We start from the raw sequence: 22,735 nt of genomic DNA, 5'->3' as shown, positions 1-22,735 counted from the left end.
CTTACATAATTTGTATAAGCAGTTTCATTTCAATAGACTCTAGAAGATTCTGTGGTGCACTGTCCATATCTCCCACTTAGAACTGAGGTACACTCTGCTATTAGTGCTGGTTGCTAACAGTTCAGCTTTGTTCCCCTAGAGAAACTGCCCTCAGCCAAAGGGGCCGACCTCTCCCCAAACTGGACCTATCCCAAAGACCTCATAGATACTGTATCTGCCACCTTGCCCCATTTACAGCATCTGTCCCAACTCCACAGAGTTCCACAGGACCCTCTGAGGCTTCTGTTATAGCTGCCTGGAAGTTCAATTTTCCTCTTATCTGATATTAATTCCTACCCTTCTTTACAGGGGTTGTTTCCAAAAGAACCCCACTGCCCCCACACCACCCCAGAAAACCTCCTGCATTCAAATCAGCAGCTCAGAGTACATTCCAGACAATGGCATTTGAAAGGACTAAGTAAAGAGGAGAAAATGCAGGTTAAGCAAGTTAGAAAAAATAAGTCTTATGTTTATTTATTAATTATTCTCATTTTCCTTTAAAATAGCAAACTTCAGACATGAACTTTTTTTGGTCAAGATAGACAATGGTTAGTTTCAAAATCTCATGAGAAGAAACAGCACAGCATGCTTGCAAAACTAGATGCAAACTTAAATTCTCAAGCAGTATTTACTTTTCCCATGACTGAAGTTGAAATTTGCTCTATTTCTATCTGCATCGTAATTGTGGCTTTCTAGCATCTTTGAATACCCTTTCTACATGTTGGTGAGTTTCCACACTGAGACCCACCTGTGTGAGATGGAAGCCAGGGAACTTGGTTTCCCTGGTCCCTTGCAATCAGAAGACAGGGAAATAAGCCATACATACCTCCACACAGATTTCAGTGCGGAGAAAAAAATAGCCAATAAAGAATGCAGCACTGAATGTATCTTATTAGAAAGGGGAGAGGGAGCATGGAAGAGAAATATCAAGCTTTGAGAATCTAGAATGTGAGAGGATTTAGCAGCTGTGTCTCAGGTCACTGTCCTTGGTGAGGACTGGAGAATGCACATCTGCCCCTCACAGTACGGCACCTGTGGGGACCTTCAGAAAACACCATGTCAATTTTCTTCCTGATCGCATGGCCTCTGAGCCTCATTCTCTTAGTATTCTCTGTTTAAACCAGTTTCAGAGGGTAAGCAATGCACTGTTCCAAACCAGGAGTTCAGACACATCACATCTCCTAAACCCACGCTTGACGGCTCTAACCTTCAGTCTAAAACCATCATGCTACCTATTCTCACTGGATGAATGAGGGATGCTAAAGATTTGGGCAGGTTAATTTTTTTCTCGATATTCCAAATGCTAACTAGATGGTTGCTCACTTTATTCCATCCCATTCATATTCAATTTTTATATTTTCCAGATCAATTTTCCTTACTCTAGCAAATTCAGATTGTCCAAATGGCTAATTTAATACAACATCTAAATCAATAAAAGCAGCTGTTGACATTTTTCTTTCTTGAATTCTATAATATATCCTCTCCTAGTTTTCCTCCTAACTGGTCCCTTCTCTGCTTCTTTGTGCACACTTTCTCCTCTACTCAAAATCTAAACGTTAGCATTCCTCTGACTGGGTCTTTTATTCTCTCTCCATACCCTCAGTTGTTAAACTGAAGCACTGCAGCTTTAAATAAGACTTATATGTAGGTGACAATCACATCTATATCTCCAGTCTTGAGATATATTTTCAATTTTAAATGTGATATATCACCATAGGATTGCCTAAAAGATATCTCAAACTTAACATATCCAAAATGGAATATCCAAATGTCCACATCATCCACCTCATAGATCATACCAAACATCTAAGAACCATCATTCATTCATCTTTTCCCCTTTATTACCTATGTGATTCAGAGTCAGAGCAAACATCTGAAAGAAGTTGGTGTAAGATACAAAAGAATTTATTATAATGAATTTGATGTGTGCTTCCATTAAAATATCAGAACATATCAACTTCATTTTTAAATGTAAAATAAGGTAAAATATAATCTGAGATTGCAGGCTCACAGGAAACAACAAAGAAACCACTATCTCATGTGGGGAAATAATCCAAAGAATGAAAGCACAAAATCAGGACTGAATTCTGTTTTGATGTCCATGAAGAACAAGAGCAAAACTACAGACACATACTGTACAGAAAGTGACTCAACAGTCAAAATATTCTGATTTATAATCCTGAATTAGAGTATCAAAGATCAGGAAACACTATGGGAAGGAGGGAAAAAATAAGCAATCTTAATCTCAAGAATGCATGAGGGAAATGTATATCATTGAATTGATCTCAATTTTAAAATTAAGGCAGTAGAGATGAATACATCTCAAAAGAGTTAAACAACAAGAATGAAACTCAAAGTATGACATATGATTCGCAAGTGGCTGAGAAATTCAAAGTAAAGAAAATTGTAGACAAATGAGCAGATTAAAAAATCTGCTAAAATGCTAAATATTTCAGTTAGAACAAAGATGGCATGAGTTAAATTTCCCTCTTCAAAAGAAGAAAATTCTCAGATAGAATTAAAATGTAAACCCAACTATATCCTGTATGTAAGGACACCTAAAATAAAATGGTGCAAAGGGGTGAAAAGTTAAACTATGGACCAGATAGATATGTGTATAGAACCAGATATATAGACAGTAAAGACAAATATATGTTGGTAATATAATCATCAAGTTAAACAGAATTAAAAAATGAAAAAGGTCATTTTGTAAGGCAGAATCCATGATTAATATTAAACAAAATTGGGAAACTTTGTTAATAGCCTCGGGTTTAACAAAACTAATTTTGCTCTTGCAATTGGGGTGCTGTGCACCCTTCCCTCATAACCCCCACCTTCCTTCATTCTTTCTACATTTAATAGCATCCTGAAACTATAAGAAAATAACTCTAAAGGAAGAGAGGGGCTACTGGCAGTCTGTGGAGGCAAGTCCCCAAAAGAGAAAGTCTTAAATGCTGTTAGAGTATAGGTAAAGGAGAAAAAAGATTGTCATGAACTCCATTAATGTTTTAATTTCATTTTTTTTCTTTAATTTCAACCTATAAGGGTACCCAGGATGAGCTGGGCTAGGTAGAACATTCACATCACCCTCCAAAGGGAATTTAGGCAGAACCTACATGGACTTAGGATCATCTGCATCTGTTTCCATTTCAGGTGAGGGGTAAAGATCAGAAGACAGCTTCCTTATTCCAGCAGTGGAAAAGAAAATAATTGGTACTTTGAAAAAATACTGCAGATCTGCATGAAAAGCATAAGTGAATGCTTACTGAAAACAAAAATCCAAGATGGTCCCTATAGAAGAAATGGAAAAGAAAGAAAAGTGTGTGTGTGTGTGTGTACTTGCACGTACGTGTTCTCAAACGAAGTCCCAGCCTCCTTCTACCTACACTGAAGTGCATTATTTGGGTATTTTAGTCAGCTTTTCATTACTGTCCTAATATGCCTGAGAAAAACAACTTCAAAGAGAAAAGATTTATCTGGGCTCATGATTTCAGAGTGTTCAGTCCATGTTCACCTAACTCCATTGTTATAGACCTTCAGTAAGGCAGAGAATCAAGCTGGAAAAGGCATGGTGGAACAGGATTATTCACCTCAAGATGGCAGGGAAGCAGAGAGAGTCAGAGAAAGGAAGGAGCAGGGAACAAGATATACCCCTGTGACATATGTCCTCCAATAAGACCCCCACTCCAACAGTTTTCACCACCTCCCAATAATAATCCACCAATGGGTTAATCTGCTGATGAGGTCAGAGTCTGTTATCCAAACACTACCTCAAAGACCCACTGCTTCACTGGGGACCAATGCAGCACACCTTCAACACATGAGCCTTTGGGGAACATTCCAGATCTAAACTATAACACTGGGCATTCTGATGATTCTGCAGATACAACAAAATTTAAAAGATAGTCCTAGGAACTGAAATCCAACTCTACAGCTCATGAACAGTAGTAGTTCAGATGCTTTGAAGACCACCATGATGCAGGTCTCTCCAATTTTGCCTTGTTTATAAGAACTTATTACCAAGAGCCAGATAAACCTCTGGAAAGACATATGAGAGTGGGGTTTTGGAAGCAGGAAACAGGATTGGGGATGGGAAATGAAGAGGATAATAAATAAAATATTAAAAGAGAAGTCATATCTGAATAAGGATGATCAAGTGTTATAAACTGAGAAGTAGAGATGATCGTTCCAATTCTGCATAACTAGGAGGAAAGAAGTGTTTGCTTGAAAGCCTGGCTAACTTTCTCTTTTAATCCCTACAAGGCTCTGAGGTACACATCACCCTTTTGACGAGAAGTGAAATAGATGAACTCAACAAGACAGGCACTTACCCAAATTCACCCCAATGATGAGCAAGGTCTGAAATCCACCCCTGCCTGGCTCCACAGCCTGTGTCTCAACCATGGCACATTAGGTTTCTCTAAAGTTTATGCTGGATGTGGTTTTTCTATAAATAGAAATCAATAGGTGTGCAATATCATGGTCATGCTATAGTAAAGAGCTTTTCCTACAGACCACATACTTTCAATTTCTTTTCTATGTCTTAGTTGAATTTCTTTCATTCTGGAGACAGACTCCAAATAAGTTTCTTCGGAGGCTAAAAAAGGCTTCTTGGCTCAGACCTTTCTGGTGAAGTCTATGTAAGGTCCCACATCCCCCCAAAAGAATATTTAGAAAACTCAAGTGACCATTAAAACTTCACAATCCACCATGGTGTAGAGAAACACACAGAAAACTAAACCTCAAGGTGTTTGTCAGAAATCTTTACTATGTCTTCTTACAACTCACCATGGTTCTTCCAAAGGAAAGAGACATTTGAAAAGTCTTTGGGAAAGCCACAATGAACAAGCCCCACTCCCCCTTCATAAATCTTGCTATTGTGTAGTGATACACCATCAAGACAGGCCACATTTATCTCCCCAAAGCAAGCCTGGCAAGAATATGTTCAGAAAATATTGGTCATGTTATCTTTCCAAGAGGTTAAGAGAGGGATTTGCTTATCTATAATGATTTATGGAACTGACAAATGGGTGTACAAATGTGACCAGGAAATGCATAACAGTAGACAGAATGGCTTAAAATGAAATTATGGTGTCAAGACACAAAGCCGATAGCTCCATTCTATAATGGGACAAAGGAACTGGGATTCATAAATCACATTTGTCAAGAATAAATAAAAAGAGTACCAGATGAGGCCAGTGGCCCTTGTTGTTTCTGTCTCAGAATTTGTTGACCTGCCCCCGCCTGGCCCTGCCCTGCTCTGCCTCTGTCAGAGATAAGAGCCTCTATTGCTTTCTCGCTATCTCCAGATTAGGTCTAAACACCAATAAATAAGATACAGTGGCTCCTGTTAGTGTTTCCTGTCTGTATCTGACTTTCCTGGTGACTGCTAAATGATTTTCTGTGACTTAATGATTGAAGCTGCGACTGTGTATATCTGAGCAAGACCCATATCAATCCATCCTGTGAATAAGTCCTCAGCAGTTACTGTAGCAAGAACACCTGAATTCCAGTTCTGGCTTCACCACTACCTGCCTGAGTGACTTTGGACAAGTTTCCCATTTCTCCTTCTTTCATTTGCTACACCATTTAAAAATACATCATCACACAGCTTTAAAAAGTGAGAGAAGAATGCAGACAGGTGAAAAGTCATCACATGAAGTCATGCCAGTACCCCAGCCCTGTGGCTATTTCATTGCCAAGCACACTAGGGAAGGAGGGCATGAACAGATAAATATTTATAAAGATGACCTGAAGTCTCATATCTATAAATGAAAAAAGATGGAATACACATCTGCCAGATTTGTCAGTCTTTTTAATTCTGGAGTTGTAGCATTGAACTTAGAAGAATACCTGGCATCTGTTGATGCAACTGACATTTTAACACCAACTGAACTGTTCTGAAATAAAAATACTTTATGATTTCCTGGTTTTTGCAAAACATTCCCTCCTGTGTTTTACTGTAGCCCTGAGAAAATTCAAAGACAAACAAACTTCAATACAACTCCCCCTCCTACCCCTTGTGCTATTTTAAGGTCTAACTGCACTGTGGGTAGCAGTTGGCATAAGCACTTGCCAGAAACCGTTTATTTTAATTCCCTAGAGAAGACAGCTAACCTCCAGGTGTTCCTTTCAATGGATCCTGCTCATGCTGTGATGCTCATACACATGTTTTCATACATTCTGAAGCCTGGGTTTTGAACAAGTATTGTTCCAAGAACATTTTCAGGCTTGGAAGGTATCACTCTATCAGGCTCTTAGCCCTGTTTCTTCATCCACCTCTGCTCCATGAGCATCCTGGGTACCTGCAAGAGGCCAAGAGACAGCACTAAGTATCCCAGTCCTCACCCCTAACTCCATCCCTGCTTTGACCTGGTTCCTAAGTTGCTGGCTTTGTCTCCCATGTGCAGATTCCTGCTTGCCCTCTAGAACTGAGTCAGCCACTCCCATTTGGACTTTGCTGCTCTTCCTAGAACAAAGACTGGTACCTGCTCTGAACATTCAACCAATTTTCAACAAAGCCGCACAATCAAGGCCTGGCCCTCTCAGCCTGTTATCTCTTCTTTTGTGACCTACCAGAAGGAAAGAGGTAGCAGTTTGTACGAGGCTGTGACATCCATTCTCAGCCTCCTCAATGCATGGACACTCACCCCTCTGCTTCCAAGCAAGAAAACAAACACAAGAGAATGAGAATCAGAAGAACTGCTAGAAAAGACTGATGTCCCCAGGTCAGCAAAAACACAACAGGTATGGAAGTCTATAATTTTTTAATAATCATTTTGTTGAACTAGAGTGTATATATAAAAGTGTGCAAAATAAATATGCACATACCTTGCTCCTGAGAGTAACAATTAGTACAAACTCCCCTTCTCCTTTTTGTGTTTTATGTTCATAAAAAAAGGAGAGAGTTCTACTTTGCTTTCACAGCTGAATGCTAGTCTAAGAAATAATCTAGTTTTGTTTTTGTTTTTGTTTCGGTAAGTAACTTCGACTTCATGAACCTCCAACAGGCAAATTTTAAAAACATTGAATGATCTCAAGTCAGGCCACACTGGACTTTCATTTTGCTGATAGGAGCTGATACATCAAAACAATAAAAAGGGATTTGTGCAGAAAGAGGAATGTGGAAGTAGCAGAAGAAGAAACTTCAGGATGAAGATAACAGGAACGTTTTGCTAAATTGGTACCACAATTTAATTATATTGTATGATGTATGTAAATCCTCTTCTCTATTACCCCACAAAACTTTAAACAAAATACCTACTTCTCATGAACATGTTGTAAAATCAGATCTGCTTGAGAAATGCAAGAAAGCGCAATTAATGGCCTCAGGGTTGCCACCACGAGTCAGCCAAGGAAAATCAAGTCTCTTCTTGGCTTATACATACTTTGCAATTCACTCCCCCCAAAACTGTTCAAAGATCTACTGAGCCAGGAGGTTGCTGCACTGCCCCAAGGAGAAGGCAATGATTTTGTTTCACAATATAAAAATGAGAAAATTGAGAAGACCCAGTTTGAGGAGGAATATGATTTAATTCATTTTCAGATAATTTTTTTTTATTCTGCAGGAGTTCACTGCCAAAAGAGCCACAAGAGGGTCGCAATGTTGATTTGAGCCGGTCATTGAGACTGTCAAGGCAAACGAGCCAATCTTATTAATGAACACATTACATTGCCCATGTGCACACCTGCAATTAACCAGCCAAAAATCCATCATGATGGGCAGTTAAAATTATCCACAGCCACAAAAATAAGACTGGAAGAATATGATTTGGGAAAATGTCCTCTAGGTCACCATGTAGGCCTCTGTTCTCATCTAGAATTTGAAAATGATCTTCTGATCATTTCTGAGTAAAGCCATTGAAGATGGCTGCAGTGCTTCAGGAGAAATCTGCCTTTCTTCATTCAAGTCCTCCAAGATTCCTAAAATACAAATGGACCTAGGGCAGAGTTTTTTGTATCATAATTGCTATTGTTCTTTTCAAGTCCTTCTCAAATTTAAGGAAGACTCAGAGTTCTTGCGGGTCACTTGTTTAAATCCCTCTCTTCAGAGAGTCTACTTTAGGAAATCTTCATCAATCCCACCCAGGTGATTTGGATGTATCTGTTCCAAGGATTTCCTTTTGAGAAATACTACAATCATTTGCAGAATTGATATTCTATATGGGGTGGAGACCCACTTTTTCTTTAATTTCCAATTCATCACAGACTTGTAGTTTTATAAAAATATAATTAAAATGAATTATTAGAAAGATAAAATTAAAAATCAGAAATGTATATACACATCTAAGTCCTAACATTTTGTTATTAAGTTAAGCACATGTGAAATCAACAAACATATCAATTTGGCAAATAATCAATTCAGCAATAAATATAATCAGAACAAACATAATACAGGAAAAGAACAAAATCTTGCATCTCATTCATCAGAGGTATGCACACACAGCCAGGTGTGGTAAGGCACACCTGTAATCCCAGCGACTCCAGAGGCTGAGGCAGGAGGATGGCAAGTTCAAGGCCAGCCTCAGCAATTTAGTGAAGCCTTAAGTAACTTAGTGAGACTCTGTCTCAAAATAAAACATAAAAAGGGCTAGGGATATGGCTCAGTGGTTAAGCAACCCTAGGTTAAATCCCCAGTACCAGAAAAAAAAAATATGCATAGAGACAATAAACACAGACTCTTTATTATACTTGTAACTCTTGTTATTTCACACTCATAACTAAACGAAAAATTACGAGTTAGTAATTCCCCACATTTTGAGTGAACACTACCATGTAATCAGCATTTAAAATCTTCAGTATAAAAAATGCATTTGAAACCTAGATTAGATTAACACTATTCACAAGGAATAATGTGTATCTAAATGATTTCGGTGTTTTTGTCTTAATAAAGCTCGTAGTAGATAACCCTAACCCAGAGAGGTATGTTGGTAGAAATGGAAGAATACAAAGCAATTTCAAGAAATTCAAGTTATTCTTTTCTAACTTTTAACAGAGCCTTATCAGGCATGATTGACTTGCCGCTCACACCAGGAGATTCCCCATGCAACTTCACCACCCAAACTGGTCTCTATTCCACTCAAAGACAAAGCCACTGATCACTGCTTGAAAGTGGCCACAATTGAAAATTGCAATCAAAATCTTCTTCATTTCTGTACTCGCCTCCTGTGGACCAGTCATAAACAGTCCTCAGACTATACCTTTTTTAAATTGCTAAATGATAGATATTTGTTTCCCAGAGTTTGCAAGACTGGGAAGTCAAAGGTCAAGGTGCCTGTAGGCTTGATTTCTGGTTAGAGGTGCTCTGTGCTTCAAGATGGTACCTTGAACACTGTGTCTTCACATGGCTAAAGTGGAAGTATAAGCAGGGTCAAACCCTGTGTGAAGTCTCTTTTGTAACAGCCTTAATCCCATTCAACAGGGAGGAGCCCCATATGACCTAGTCACCTGCTAAAGGCCCACCTCTAGATACTCTTCCATTGGAGAGTGTGTTAACCTAAATTTTGGAGGAACACAAACATTCTTGCCATAGCCCAAAGGATATGGGAGAGAGGGTTTATTTTTCATGAAGACAGTTTGATTAAACTGTATTGGTTAATCTTGGTGGTCTCTTTTTGACGTAGTTATGAGGAACAAACCACACCTTGAATAGCACTGGCCTCTTCTGCCACCTGATTGGTCTGTCAGTGCTACGTTCTGCAAAAACTCAAGGTAAACAGACACAGTCCCTTACAAACACCAGAATTTCACTCAAAGGTCTGTGGAAATTTAGCATATTTTGGAGCAATGCATTAAACTGCCTTATGCCTCAAAACCATGCAGATGGCAAAATAGCTGACAGACATTTGTGTCTTTCATTTTTAAATTATGGTGTTTCCAAACAAAATTAACTTTACATTCATTTATAAGAAGTATGTTTTTGTTTGAAGTCCTTGTAAATAATAGTTGTCATTTTATGCTCATTATGAGAACTGAAAACAATTTCAATCACACAAATCCAATTAGCAGGAATACATGGTGCAAATAAAAGGGAAAGAGAGCCACAGGAATAAACTCTGGTCCTCCAAAAGAGAGGATAGGCGTGCATTCTAAAGGTTCGCTTCAATTATATTCTAACTACTGGATCTAGCCCCACTGGCTAGAGCACCCCAACACTGTTGAGAACCCTGAATGTATGAAGTTAGTCCATGCATAGGGCCCATATTTCTACTCCACAGAATGTCAGCCAAGCAAGAAAAAGAGGACTTAATTAGGCTTGGGAATTATTTCCAATCACTAACTTCCATGAAAAAATTTTTTCATAGAAATATTTTTGCTCTGCCACTAGCACTGGATGAGTCCCATCTGTCTGTGGATTCAGGTTCCACATTGGGGTTCTACACATCCATCCCTCCTCCATCTGTCCATGCCAATGGCTCTTGACCTTCACATTCCAGAAAACAGCTGCCCAACTGTTGACTATTGCGCAAGACTGGCTCTTGCCACCACAGGGAACACAGTGCTATGGTCCAGTCCAACAGCTATTGCCTTAAGCTACAAAAGATACATGGCTCAAGGTAGAGGGGAACATAATGTGTTAGTAATAAGAGGTAAGAGTCACAGCAAAAAGTCAAATAGGACTCAAAGGAAGATTGTGAGAAGTTTGCCTCCTGGAAATATTCAAAAGTGTGGTCACAGCAGTACTAGTTGAGCTCAGATAGAAGTGTGATTCTAAGGAGCAGACCAGAGACTAGTGGGGTGACAGGATGCTTCTGAAGGCAACATGACATGTTGTATGCAGTGATGGGATTATGCGAGTGGTTGCTGCCTTGCCAGTGCCAGCTTTTCTGATCCCTTATGATGACTTCCAAACATTCAAGATGGTCCTACAAATGCCAAAAGATGAGAACACTACTCCATACATCTCTCTTCCTCCTATCCAGGGTAGTATTTCTAAAGATGTGGACCAGAGCAGGAGGGAAAGGGAGTAGGGAAAGATGTTGTAAAATGCAGATTCTCAACTCTCACCCTATTTCAAAAGATCTGAGAGTGAATCTCCAAAACTGAATATTTTTGTTCTGGCAGGAATATGGAAGAAAGCTCAGTCCCAGATTAGGCAAGTCTCTGCTGCTGGCCAAGATCTTGAAGTCCAGCTCTGTTTGCCAAGCCCTGGATGCTGCAGGAAATGAACCATCCCACCTGCAGCCTCTGCTGCCTAGACCCTGGGCCTCTACTGTCAAAGGCAGGAAAGGCCACTACAGCTTCACATTCCTTTCAAGGACATGAAGGATCAAACACACTGCCATAAAACTTGGCTGCTCCACAGCATATGAGCTGACCTTTCCTTATCCCTGCCAGGCGGGCCTGAGTCTGACTTCCTGATTAGCTCTGTAAGATCAGAAGGAACCAAGACTCTACCCTATAATGATTATAATAACCACTCCTGTATGTTGGAACCTCGAGTGTGCCAGAACCCCTATATAACCCTCACAGCACCACACTAAAGTAGGAGTTATTATCCCATTTTATAGGTTTGAAAAATAAGGGCCTGAGAAGTTATCACACAGCTAGTAAGTAATGAATGTGATAAGTGGTGGCTCACACCCCACCATATACAAAGTTGGTCTACCACTGACAACTCAGAACTCCATCTAGTTTCCTCTTGGTGACTTTAGTCTCACTTCCTGAATCCCCAACTGTTCAACATCCTGCCCCAAACCAGAGCCATACTAGTGCCAACCTTGTCTATTGGGCCCAGTTACCTGACCAGGCACCTATGATGTCAACATGGGCCGGGATCAAACTAGAGTGTGTTTCCTATTGGAGCCTGTTAAAACAGGTGACCCTGGAAAAGAGCACAGTTAGATATCCAAGTTAGACCTCCTCCACCCAGTCCTTCCCCATTTCCTGCTGAAGCAGAGTCAGGAAACTTGACAGGAAAAAATACACATTTTCAGAATTTTGGAACCTTGACCCAACCTTTCTATTTAATGACAGAGTAGTGTTTCTCAAAGTATGACTCTTGCATTGGGCTCATGATCAGGTGTGGCCCTGCCTCAGGATCACCAGGGCTGCTTTAAAGATGAAAACTCCCAGGTGCCTCTGAGAGATGCCAAACCAGACTTTCCAGGAGCATCTCCATCACAGAAACAGCAGGCCACCGACAGCCTTCAGCTCTGAATGGGTGTACATTTGCTTTTCTGACATAGTTTATGACAATACTCATAAGAACTCTCAGTTCACTCATATTAAGAGCAAAGGAAGAAAAAAGAAAATTAAGGATACAGAGTAGCTAGGAAGGATCGGGCACCTTGTATTCTTTCCCACAGTTAACCTTCCCAGCAAACCGTTAATGGTGGTTTTATTATCACCTGTCTTTTAAATTAAAGACACTGAGACTCTAAAAGATTAAATGCTTTGTCCAAGGTCAAGAGGTTAGATGGAGTTCAGTGTACATGCAAACTACCCAAGTCTACCTGAGCCCAGTCCGCAGGTTACTCCCTTGGTGTCTCTCTAGCCTTCCCCAAGTCACGCACTACAGATCATGCACACATCACTGGCTGTTTTACTCCTTCTATTACTTGGTTCTTTTGCCATGATATAGAAATCACTCATGCCTTGAGCACACAAGAAGTTGTCAGTCATTAGTTGGTAAATAAATGAATGGATTCTATGTGACCTTTTAAATCTGTAACTAAATCATATATTTCAAACTGCCATGATCTATAAACCTGTAAACAATGTTTATTTAAACTCTGAAACTTGATCTTTATTTATCATTACAAATCAGGGAGTCAACTAACTATGGCACATAGGTCATTCCAACTCACAGCCTGTTGTTCCAGCCCATAAAGCTAGGAAGAGCTTTATATTTTGAAAGAGTTGTTTTAAAAACAAAGGAAGGAAGGAAGGAAGGAAGGAAGGAAGGAAGGAAGGAAGGAAGGAAGGAAGGAAGGAAGGAAGGAAGGAAGGAAGGGAGGGAGGGAGGGAGGGAGGGAAAGGATAGGAAAGGAGGAAGATCACAGAGACAACATGTGACCTGCAAAGCAAAAAATATTTACTGTCTAGCTGTTTACTGAAAAAAATTGCCAGGCCCTGCTATAGATGATTTCAAAAATTATTATGCATTCTCAACAGAGGTAATATTGTGATAAAATTGATTTTTAGAGGAATGAAAAAAATTTTTAATTATTTTCTGAATAAGTAAATATGTGTGGTTATAGTACATAAACAAATATACAGTATATTTGTGGTTTGAAATTTTATAATGGAGATGGTAATTACAAAAATTGTCTAAATGGCTTCTTCATGAAATCATAATAAAAAAGAAGTCGAGAAACACTGTGCTAAACAATAGCTAAAAGTTGGGGGGATGGCCTCATGCATGGGATTTGCTGCCAAGCATCCTCTTTGTGGCCATACTCTAGGATCAAACCCACCCATTAACCCACTGACCTTTGCAGAGCTGTAGTATCACATCACAAACCCTACCAGGACAGCCCAATGTCTCTCTCCTAATAGTCATCTGTTATTAAAGATAAAGTCAAAAGTTTTTCATTTTGTTTTTCTTTTTTATTTATTTGTTGCTTGTTTGTTTGGTACTGGGGATTGAACCCAAGGGTGCTCTATAGACTGAGCCACATTCCCCAGACCTCTCTGTTTTTTATTTTGAGACAGTGTCTCACTAATTGCCAACGTTGGCCTTAAACTTGTGATTCTCCTGCCTCAGCCTCCTGAATAGCTGAAATTTAAGGCGTGCCTTACAGCTTACAGCAAGAGAAATATTTTTTGCACTGAGAAATTCACATGTGTTGTCCCCATTTTTAGCCCTTGAAATGTGTTACAGCCAAAGATAAGCATTCACAGGATCTATTGTCCAAGGGGATCAAGTGACAAGCTGGAGAAGTACCTGGCAGCCAGAGAGGCAAGCCCCCAGTTCCTCTGTAGCAAACATTCACAAAAGAGTTGATTTTGTTTCTTTCAACCCACTCCAATCCACATCCTCCCATAAAGCTTCTCTTGCCAAAATCACAAGTACTACTCCATGCCGACAGATCCAGTGAATATTTTTCTCTTCTCATATTACTTGACCTCTCATTATCCTTTGAAATATTCCCTTCTTCTTGTTATACAACTCTCTTCTTTCTTGCAACTACAGATTTTGTTGATTTTTCTCTTACCTCTTTGGACAACCCTTCCCTATGTCCTTTTTGTTTCCTCTTCCTCTACCTAAACTGTCAAAACTACCCAGGGCAGTCCAAGACGCCTCTTTTTCTTTGTTCTCTCCCTAGGCTACCTAAACCAGTCCTAGCTTTAAGGGCCATTTATATGCTTTTGAGTCACCACTTGTATCTCCTCACTCCTCCTTGAATTCTGGATTCAGGTCCAGCCACTTTGTGGATATCTTTCTTCACTTTGATATCTTAGAGATACTTCAAATTTCAAGAAATCCTTGATTTCTCCTCTCCTTCAAACCAACCTAGTCCTAATCAGGTATATCAGTTCAAGTCCAGTCAGGAAAACAGAATCAACCAGCAGGTGGTGTATACCTGCAATCCCAGCTACTCAAGAGGCAGAGGCAGAAAAATCACAAGTTCAAGGTCAGACTCAGCAACTTAGTGAGGCCCTGTCTCAAACCAAAACATAAAAAATAATGGGATGTAGTTCAGTAGTAGAGTGCTCCTGGGTTCAATCCCCACCACCAAAAGAAAGAAAGGGAAGGAAGGAGGGAGAAGGGAGGAAAGGAAAACAAAACAATCACTCTCAGTTTCTCCAACAGAAAGAATTTAATACCAGGAAACTTTAACACCTGATGAAAACAACAGATGATAGGACAGCTTGCTATGGTCTGACTATTGTGCTCCCTCCCCCCCCCCCACTCCACCCCTAACCCCCCATCAAATTTATATGTTAAGACCATACCTCCCAAGGAGATGTTATTAGGAGGTGGGGCCTGTGGGAAATGATTATCATGAGGGTGGAACCCTCAAATGGGATTAGCAACCTTAGAAAAGAGACCCCAGAGAGCTAACTAGCTTTTTCCACCATGTAAGGATGGAGCAAGAAGCTGCCACCTATGAACCAGAAACATTTGCCACTGCCTTGATCTTGGATTCCCTGGCCTCCAAAACTGATAAAAATAAAGTTTTCCTCCTCCAAAGCTACTCAGTCTTAGGTGTTCTGTTGCAGCAGCCTGAATGAACTAAGACAAATCCATAATTTATCCACTGAAGGAAATCATCATCACCTGAAGGGTTGGAAGGAAAGAAGAAATAAAAAAGTCACTAGAGCCCAGAAGCCAGTATTATCCGAGAGATCTGGGGCTGTGAAAGCTACCAGAAGCTAGAGCTGTAGAAGAGACAAATACCTGCTAGCAACACCTAAGACAGAGTAAGAAGGAGAAATCCCCCTCACTTCTACTTTTTCCTACCAATCCATCTTCTACCACTACATCCATTCACCAAATCTCCCCAAAACCAGCTGACAATGGACCCCAAGAATGAAGGGGTCTTACAACAGAGACAAGCATGAATAAGATGAGGAAAAAATATGAGAAAAAGCAGGAAATGGTCAGTCTTCTCTTTCTTGGTAAATGGAACCATCTCCAGGGAGTTAAAAAAGCCCAATTTTGAAAATCATTCTTTACTCTTCCTGTTTTAGTCAGCTTTTTCACTGCTGTGACCAAAAGACCTGACAAGAACATTTTTAGGGGAGGAAAAGTTTATTTGAGGCCTCACGGTTTCAGAAGACTCAGTTCATAGAAGGCCAGCTCCATTCCTTGGGCTCCAGATGAGGCAGAACAATATGGCAGAAGAGTGTGGCAGAGAGAAGTGTTGGGACTAATGACACGTTAACTAACTCAGGCTGACTCCTTACTCCCTGGCGAGTGAGCAGGATCAAGGCCTCAAAGGTGGTTTCAATAGTTAATGATGATAAATCGGACCACCGTCAGGGATTGGTTAACAACAGTTCCGCAAACGTGATCAGCTCGTGCTTACCATATGGTCCTATGGGACTCTCACCTGCATCAACCTCCCATGCCTTGCTGACCTTTAAGCTGATTGGTTCCCGCCTAGCCTCCACCCTACATAAAATCTGTGCGACTTCCTCAATAAAGGAGATTCCTGCTGTGCCTCGTGTGCTGACAGACCTCCCCGCTCTGGTGTGTTTCCTTTGCCGCCAACACTCATCATCCTGCTCGGCCAGTATTCTCCTTAGGCGGGCCCTGAAGAGGTACATCTGACCTTGTTGCCTGACTGGGAGTAACAGGAAGCAGCTCAGGTGATGATCAGGAAACAGGGAGAGAGACTCCACTTGCCAGATACAAAATGCATACTCAAAGGGACACCCCCCAATGCCTACCTCCTCCAGCCACACCCTACCCACCTTCAGTTACCGCTCAGTTAATCCCATTAGGGGATTCATTCACTGATAGGTTTAAGCCTTTCATAACCCACTCATTTCTCCTCTAAACCTTCTTGCATTGTCTCATAGAGAAGCTTTTGGGGGACACCAAACCATAATACATCCAAACCATAACACTGTCCTTTTGTTGATCACTCATTATAGTCTAATATCTGATACACAGTCTGTCAATTCTATCTCACAAACAAATCTGTCTGCTTCTTTCCACCAGTCACCCTTGTCCATAATCCTTACTCTTCACCTAATCCTCAGCAAGACCTCCTGAGTGTTCCCTCTGCTACCACTCTGCCCTGCTTCCAACACCCACATGGTGGCCAAGGTGATATTATAAATTTCAACATCAAGTTATGTCATCTCCTGCTGAAAACCTTAAGTGGTTCCTTCTGCTTGTAATGGAAGTTGGAACAGTTCAGATCAACCTTCCTGATAAAGATCTCTAAAAACTTGGACAAAACATTTTTTAAAGAAAAGAGGAATTACCAAACAAAAATAAACAAACAAAAAAACCTCTCTGAGGAAACGAACCATCATACAGGCATTAGATCATTACTCATAAAAAAATTTGGTGAAGCATACAACATGTAGCCAAAGGAACCTAGGCACATAAGGAAATGTTACCATGAGCACAAGCCAGAAGAAACAGAACACCAAAGCAGTTCCAAAGCATTCACATATTGTAGTTATTAGGCATGGGCTACCTAGTTTACAAGTTCAAAGGCATAAAAGCCAAGTTTAAAAGTTTTGGAAAATAAGTAGAAACTATAAAAAGTGACATAGCAGATTTTTTTAAATACCCAGATAGAATTTAAGACTTTTTAAAATGCGATAAACAAAAATTTAATGCAAATTAGTCTCAGCTAAAGAGGAAATCATGCCATGATTTATAGAGAGAATGTTATTCAAAACGCAGCACAGAAATAAAAGGTGGAAAATTAATGGAAAAGAGCAGAACAAATACAGAATATATGATAAGAGGGTCTAGTATACCTTTTCATGAAGTCCTAAGAGGAGAAGAAAGAATGAGTGGGACAGACCCAGGACTTAAAGAAACACGTTAAGAATGTTCCAGAACTGAAGAAAAACCTCAATTCACAGATTCAAGAAGCTGAATAAATTGCATGCTAAACAGTTTTTTTTTTTTTTTAATCTCATGCCTGGACATATCATGAAAAACCTTGGAAAAACATACTTTTAAAAATATATTTTTAATAACACAGCCAAAAGAAAGAGGAAGAAAATATGACAGTCACTGGAAGCTGACTTCTTACCAGCAACAACAGAAGCTAGAAGAGGAACAATATCTTCAATGTGCCTAGAGAAAGTAAACTGCCAACCCACATTTTATATGCAGAAAAACAAATTCTTCAAGAACAAAGGGAAAATAAAGATTATTTCAAACCAAAACTCAGAGAATACATTGTCATCAGCCCTCTACCAGATACAAAGGACATATTCAGAGCAGGAGGAAAATTATTTTGCTAAAAAGGATACCCGTGTAGAAGGAATGAAGAGCAAACAAAGAGATCAATGTCTGAGATTAAGATACATAACTCAGACCAGGCTCAGTGGCGTGTACCCATAATCCCAGTGGTACAGGAGGCTGAGGTAGGAGCACTGAGAGTTCAAAGTCAACCTCAGCAAAAGCAAGGCACCTAAGCCACTCAGTGAGACCCTGTCTCTAAATAAAATACAAAAGAGGGATATGGCTCAGTGGTTAAGTGCCCCTGAGTTCAATCCCTGGTACAAAAAAAAAAAAAAAAAAAAGATATATAACTCAAACTCAAATACCTGGTATCATAATCTGTAACCCCTCTGGAGACTGAAGGCTGACACAAAGACTTGCACAATATTTTTTCCCAAGGGAGAAGAGTAGGGGACTGTGGAGAACAAAACAGGACAGGAACAAAAGTCAAAAGCAGGTTCTCTTCTGTGGACAACTGAACCCAGATCTTACCCTGGGCCTTCTGAGAAGCCAAGTAAAATGAATGCAGCAAAGAATTGTCCACTTGAAGGGCAAAAGACAAGAGGAGTTACTCACCAACTTCTGTCCCCTCCTGCTCATTACCACCTCATATTCATGCATTCAAACTGTGAATTGATAGTAAACCCTATAAATACAACAAACCCTCTAAACCAAACATGGCATTTTTGCAGCAGAAGAATCTGAGACTCAGAAAGATTAGCTTATGCCAATTTACCCAGAAAGTAATTATGCTAAAGTTCAATTCCAGCTCAGAGTCACTCCTGTTACAATGTTCAGATCACATCCTATACATCACAGAGCAGGTCAAACATAAATTGAAGTATGAGAAATAGACTTGCTTTATTAAAGATAGCTTTCCTTTTGTCACAGAATTAGCAAAACAGTGATGTAATAACAATACAAGCAACTATCTCTGGCAGAATTCTCCCTTAGGTTTCTAAGGTCTGGAATTAATCTGAGACATAGCACAAACTTGAAGAATTGCTTCCCCCACCACCACCAAATAATATTATAAAGCTGTAATCATTCTTATTTCTCTTAGAACCCTAAGGGATTTTTTGCACATCTTTGGCTATTATGCTTTTGCATGTTTGTTTGCATCTATTAACTTATGGTGGAAAACATGAACAAGCTCAAGGCTTCTGCCTCACACCAGCCCCATTCTGCTTGGTGACTGCAGACTTGATGGACACTTTTAGCATCCCTGTGATGTTGGCAACAACTTGATGCTGATTCTGGGGCTGCTCAATCTCTAACAGAGTGCTACATCAATGTATAAATATATGTGAACAAATCTGCCAAGTCTTAAAAATCAGGAAGATTAGTAGTGATGATGACGGCGATACTTCCCTCCTCAACATCAGAGTATGACAAGTCATTTTACCATCTTCCTACAGAAAGCAAAAACAGGAAACTCTACAGTAGGGATCTTTCTTCAGGAAATATAGTTCCTGCTCTCCAAATTAAAACAAACCCTGAAAAAGATGAGATGAAAAGTCTGTACAGCCAGCAGCGATCTCTTGCAGAGGAGAGAATGGAAATTCTGTTTCAGTACCATCGAATATGTCTGCTCAACAGGTCCCACAGAGGCTGCAGTGTTCATCCTGAACTTAGACACTAGACTGCCAATGAATGGCATATGAAAATGAAGAAGAAAATTATTCATTTACACATTCACAATGAACATCAGGGAACCTAGTTACATTGTGTGTGTGTGTGTTGTGTGTGTTTGTTTCAAAAATACTCCCATTGTTAACTAAATCTTTTCCAGGATATTTAAGGTGCAGAATGCAGTGCTTTTTACATAGTATTATACATAGTCCTTGGATGTTTATATTCAATGGCACTTGACTATACATTCAAAAATGTTCAAACTCCTCACATCATCTTGTATAGTCAGTTTATCATGCAAAATTGACAGATGCAGTTATGTGAGTTCAAAGGAATTTCATAAAGTCATAAATTCCTAAATCTCTTCCTACCTATCTCATGCATCTTATTTTTTCTCACTATTGGTTGTCTAACTATGATTCATATTAAAAATAATGGCAAGGAGAGAACCAAACTGTGTCTCCTGTGCAAAAACAAACCCGTATTTCTCTTTTTATTAAAAAAGGTGAAGAACTGTCTACCTCCTTGGGAAACAGAACCATTCTAATGAATTACTAAGCTCTAAAAACCCTGAATCCCTTTCAACCTTTTCAAGTTGATCATCTGTGTGTGAGTCACTCACAGTAAATCTACATCTGAACATTTTTAGTCTTAACCAAATGTTGCCTCATTATCCTCAAGCTGAAACTATGCTATAAGCTCAGCCAACTTCCCTCTTTCCTTTGACGACACACCTGCCAGAAATACAGTCACTTCTGAGTAATCTGTTCATTACTCCCTGGCTAGTGATTTCCTTCCCTGAAGATCTTGTTCTTGCTTTTGATATTCATTCACCCTTCCTCTCTGGCCCCTTTCTGCAGGACCTCATTTGTCTCTGTACATAGTGTCAGACCATGGGTTAAGTCCAAGTTCCAGCCTTAAACCAGACAAGTCCAGAGACTGTCAACAGCTGTTTTGCCATTGGAACTGGGAGACAACTTCTCCAGATTTTTGTTGTAGGGTAGGAAGCCCTCGATTTTAAACAAAACGATGGATGGAATCCACTCCTCCACCAAAAGCCAGACTACCCATCTGGTCCCCTCTTCCAGGATCTCTTGAGCACCCCACTGCGATGTCTGGAACCAAGAGAGGAATTCTGCTCTGACTCAAAGTGATAGACCGAGCCCTGCCTTCCAACCTCCTTCAAAGCAGCCCTGCGTGTCTACGCTAGGTCCCGTTTCTGCTCCTTCCATCCGTGACTGCTGCCAGAATGACTAACAGGTCCTTGCATTTCATCTGCACTGCCCTTGCTTCATTTCCTAGAACAGCCCCTCTTACTGCGTACATGACTGACCACAGTGACATTGGCCAAGTTCTTGCCAGAACAAGGATAAGTAGGCTGGTCCTCACCAAGACCCCGGGCACTTCCCAGGAGTCATGTCAATGCCACACTCCCCCCTGGGAGCAACCCCTTGTCTTCCTTCTTCATCCACTCTTAGGTTCTACCCTCTTGTTCCCAACATGTCACAGAGCTAGTGTTACCACCTCACTGGGAACTGCCACTTCCTCAGGGACCATCAGAGCCACTATTTCTGAGTTAGAGTGGCAGAAATATGTCTAACTAAAGGAGAAATTGCATCCAACTCCGAGCTTTAAACATGCAGCTGGGCCTGGGGTTGTGGCTCAGTGGTACAGCCCTTGCCTGGCACACATGAAGCACTGGGTTTGAGCCCCAGCACCACATAATAAAACCTAAAGAAACAAAATAAGCTGGGGCAACTGATCCCTTGGTGGAAGGCCTGGGTGCCTCATAGCCCAGGACAAATGTGGCACAGCTCCTTGGGATATCTATCTTACTTAAGAGCAATAACTTCAAACCTCTTAAAATAAAGGATGAAGTATTACAGAGTAAAATACAGGATGTATATTAATCTTAAGTATAAAGCCTAAGACATTTAGGAAATTTAATTGAGGTGAAAATATCAGTCTGACTCTAGCCCACCTGCCTCACAGCACCCGGTCAATTCACAGGTGCAGGTGTCCCCTCTTCCGAGTGACTACCAAGGTCACTCAAGAGACATGTCTCTCCTGGCTGTTTGCCATCACTCAAGGTGGTTCCCGTCGTGTCTGGAGTAAATTTCATATTTTATAGATGTGATCCTTTACCCTCTGACTCTGCCACCAAACATTTATTTTCTTGAGACCATTTCAGATGTTGTTCCTGAGAAGAGTTTGAAGCGCTGATGTGACTCCAGAGGTTTATCACCCAGGCTGACACTGAGAAGTGACTGTGTGTGTGTGTGTGTGTGTGTGTGTGTGTGTGTGTGTGATATATGATAATGTGTGATACTATAATATCAATATAAAATGGGGGGATTACAAAGCAATTGCTGTCTCAATAATAATACACATAATTGAATTTAATTTTCTTTTTTTGCCATCATTATAAACAGAGCTACAATGAACATTCTTATCATCGTATCCTCTTTTTTGCCCACTTTGTTATTCCTCTGAGCAAAATAGGATAAACTTAAGGATATGGATCTTTAGAATTTCATTCCAAAAACAGGATAAATGGGCCAAATATTTCTAGTTTTATAAATCCCAGGACGAGGTCATGATGACAATATTTAACACTGGAAAGAAGAGTATCTACAAATACTGAGGTCATACTAAAGTTGGTGAAGTATTTTCTTCTTCTTTGTGTAATATTTTTCTTCTTTTAAAAATTTTTTTTAAATTTTATTTGTTCTAATTAGTTGTACGTGACAGTAGAATGCATTTATACATTTTGATAAATCATACATAAATAGAGTGTAATCTCTCATTTTTCTGATTACAGCATCTTAAGGTCACATCTGACCCCAGTTTGACTCAGTCCAACATCCCTAATGTAGGTGATGAGAAACAAAAGTGATGAAGCAGATACAGTGGGAATGTAGGACTGAATTCCAATGCCCACCCCACCACCACTATGAACTCTGGCTACCCACAGACAGCAGTTTCAGGACACGTATCTTACCCCTCCTCCTAACATGCAGCAGGATCACAGAAATAAAATGCTCCTGAGGAGAGCAATGAACATGAGAGTCATAAAAGTAACTGATACTGAGCAGACAAAATCCTTCAAATGTGGATTTTAAAGAAATAAAACAACAGAAAATGATGTACGTGACCCATGCAACAGTGGTATGCGGCTGGCACTTGTCTGGGTCTTTG

Source organism: Sciurus vulgaris, assembly GCF_902686455.1.
Source record: "Sciurus vulgaris genome assembly, chromosome: 16".
Taxonomy (NCBI): Eukaryota; Metazoa; Chordata; class Mammalia; order Rodentia; family Sciuridae; genus Sciurus; species Sciurus vulgaris.
Note: the sequence above shows the minus strand (reverse complement) of the source record.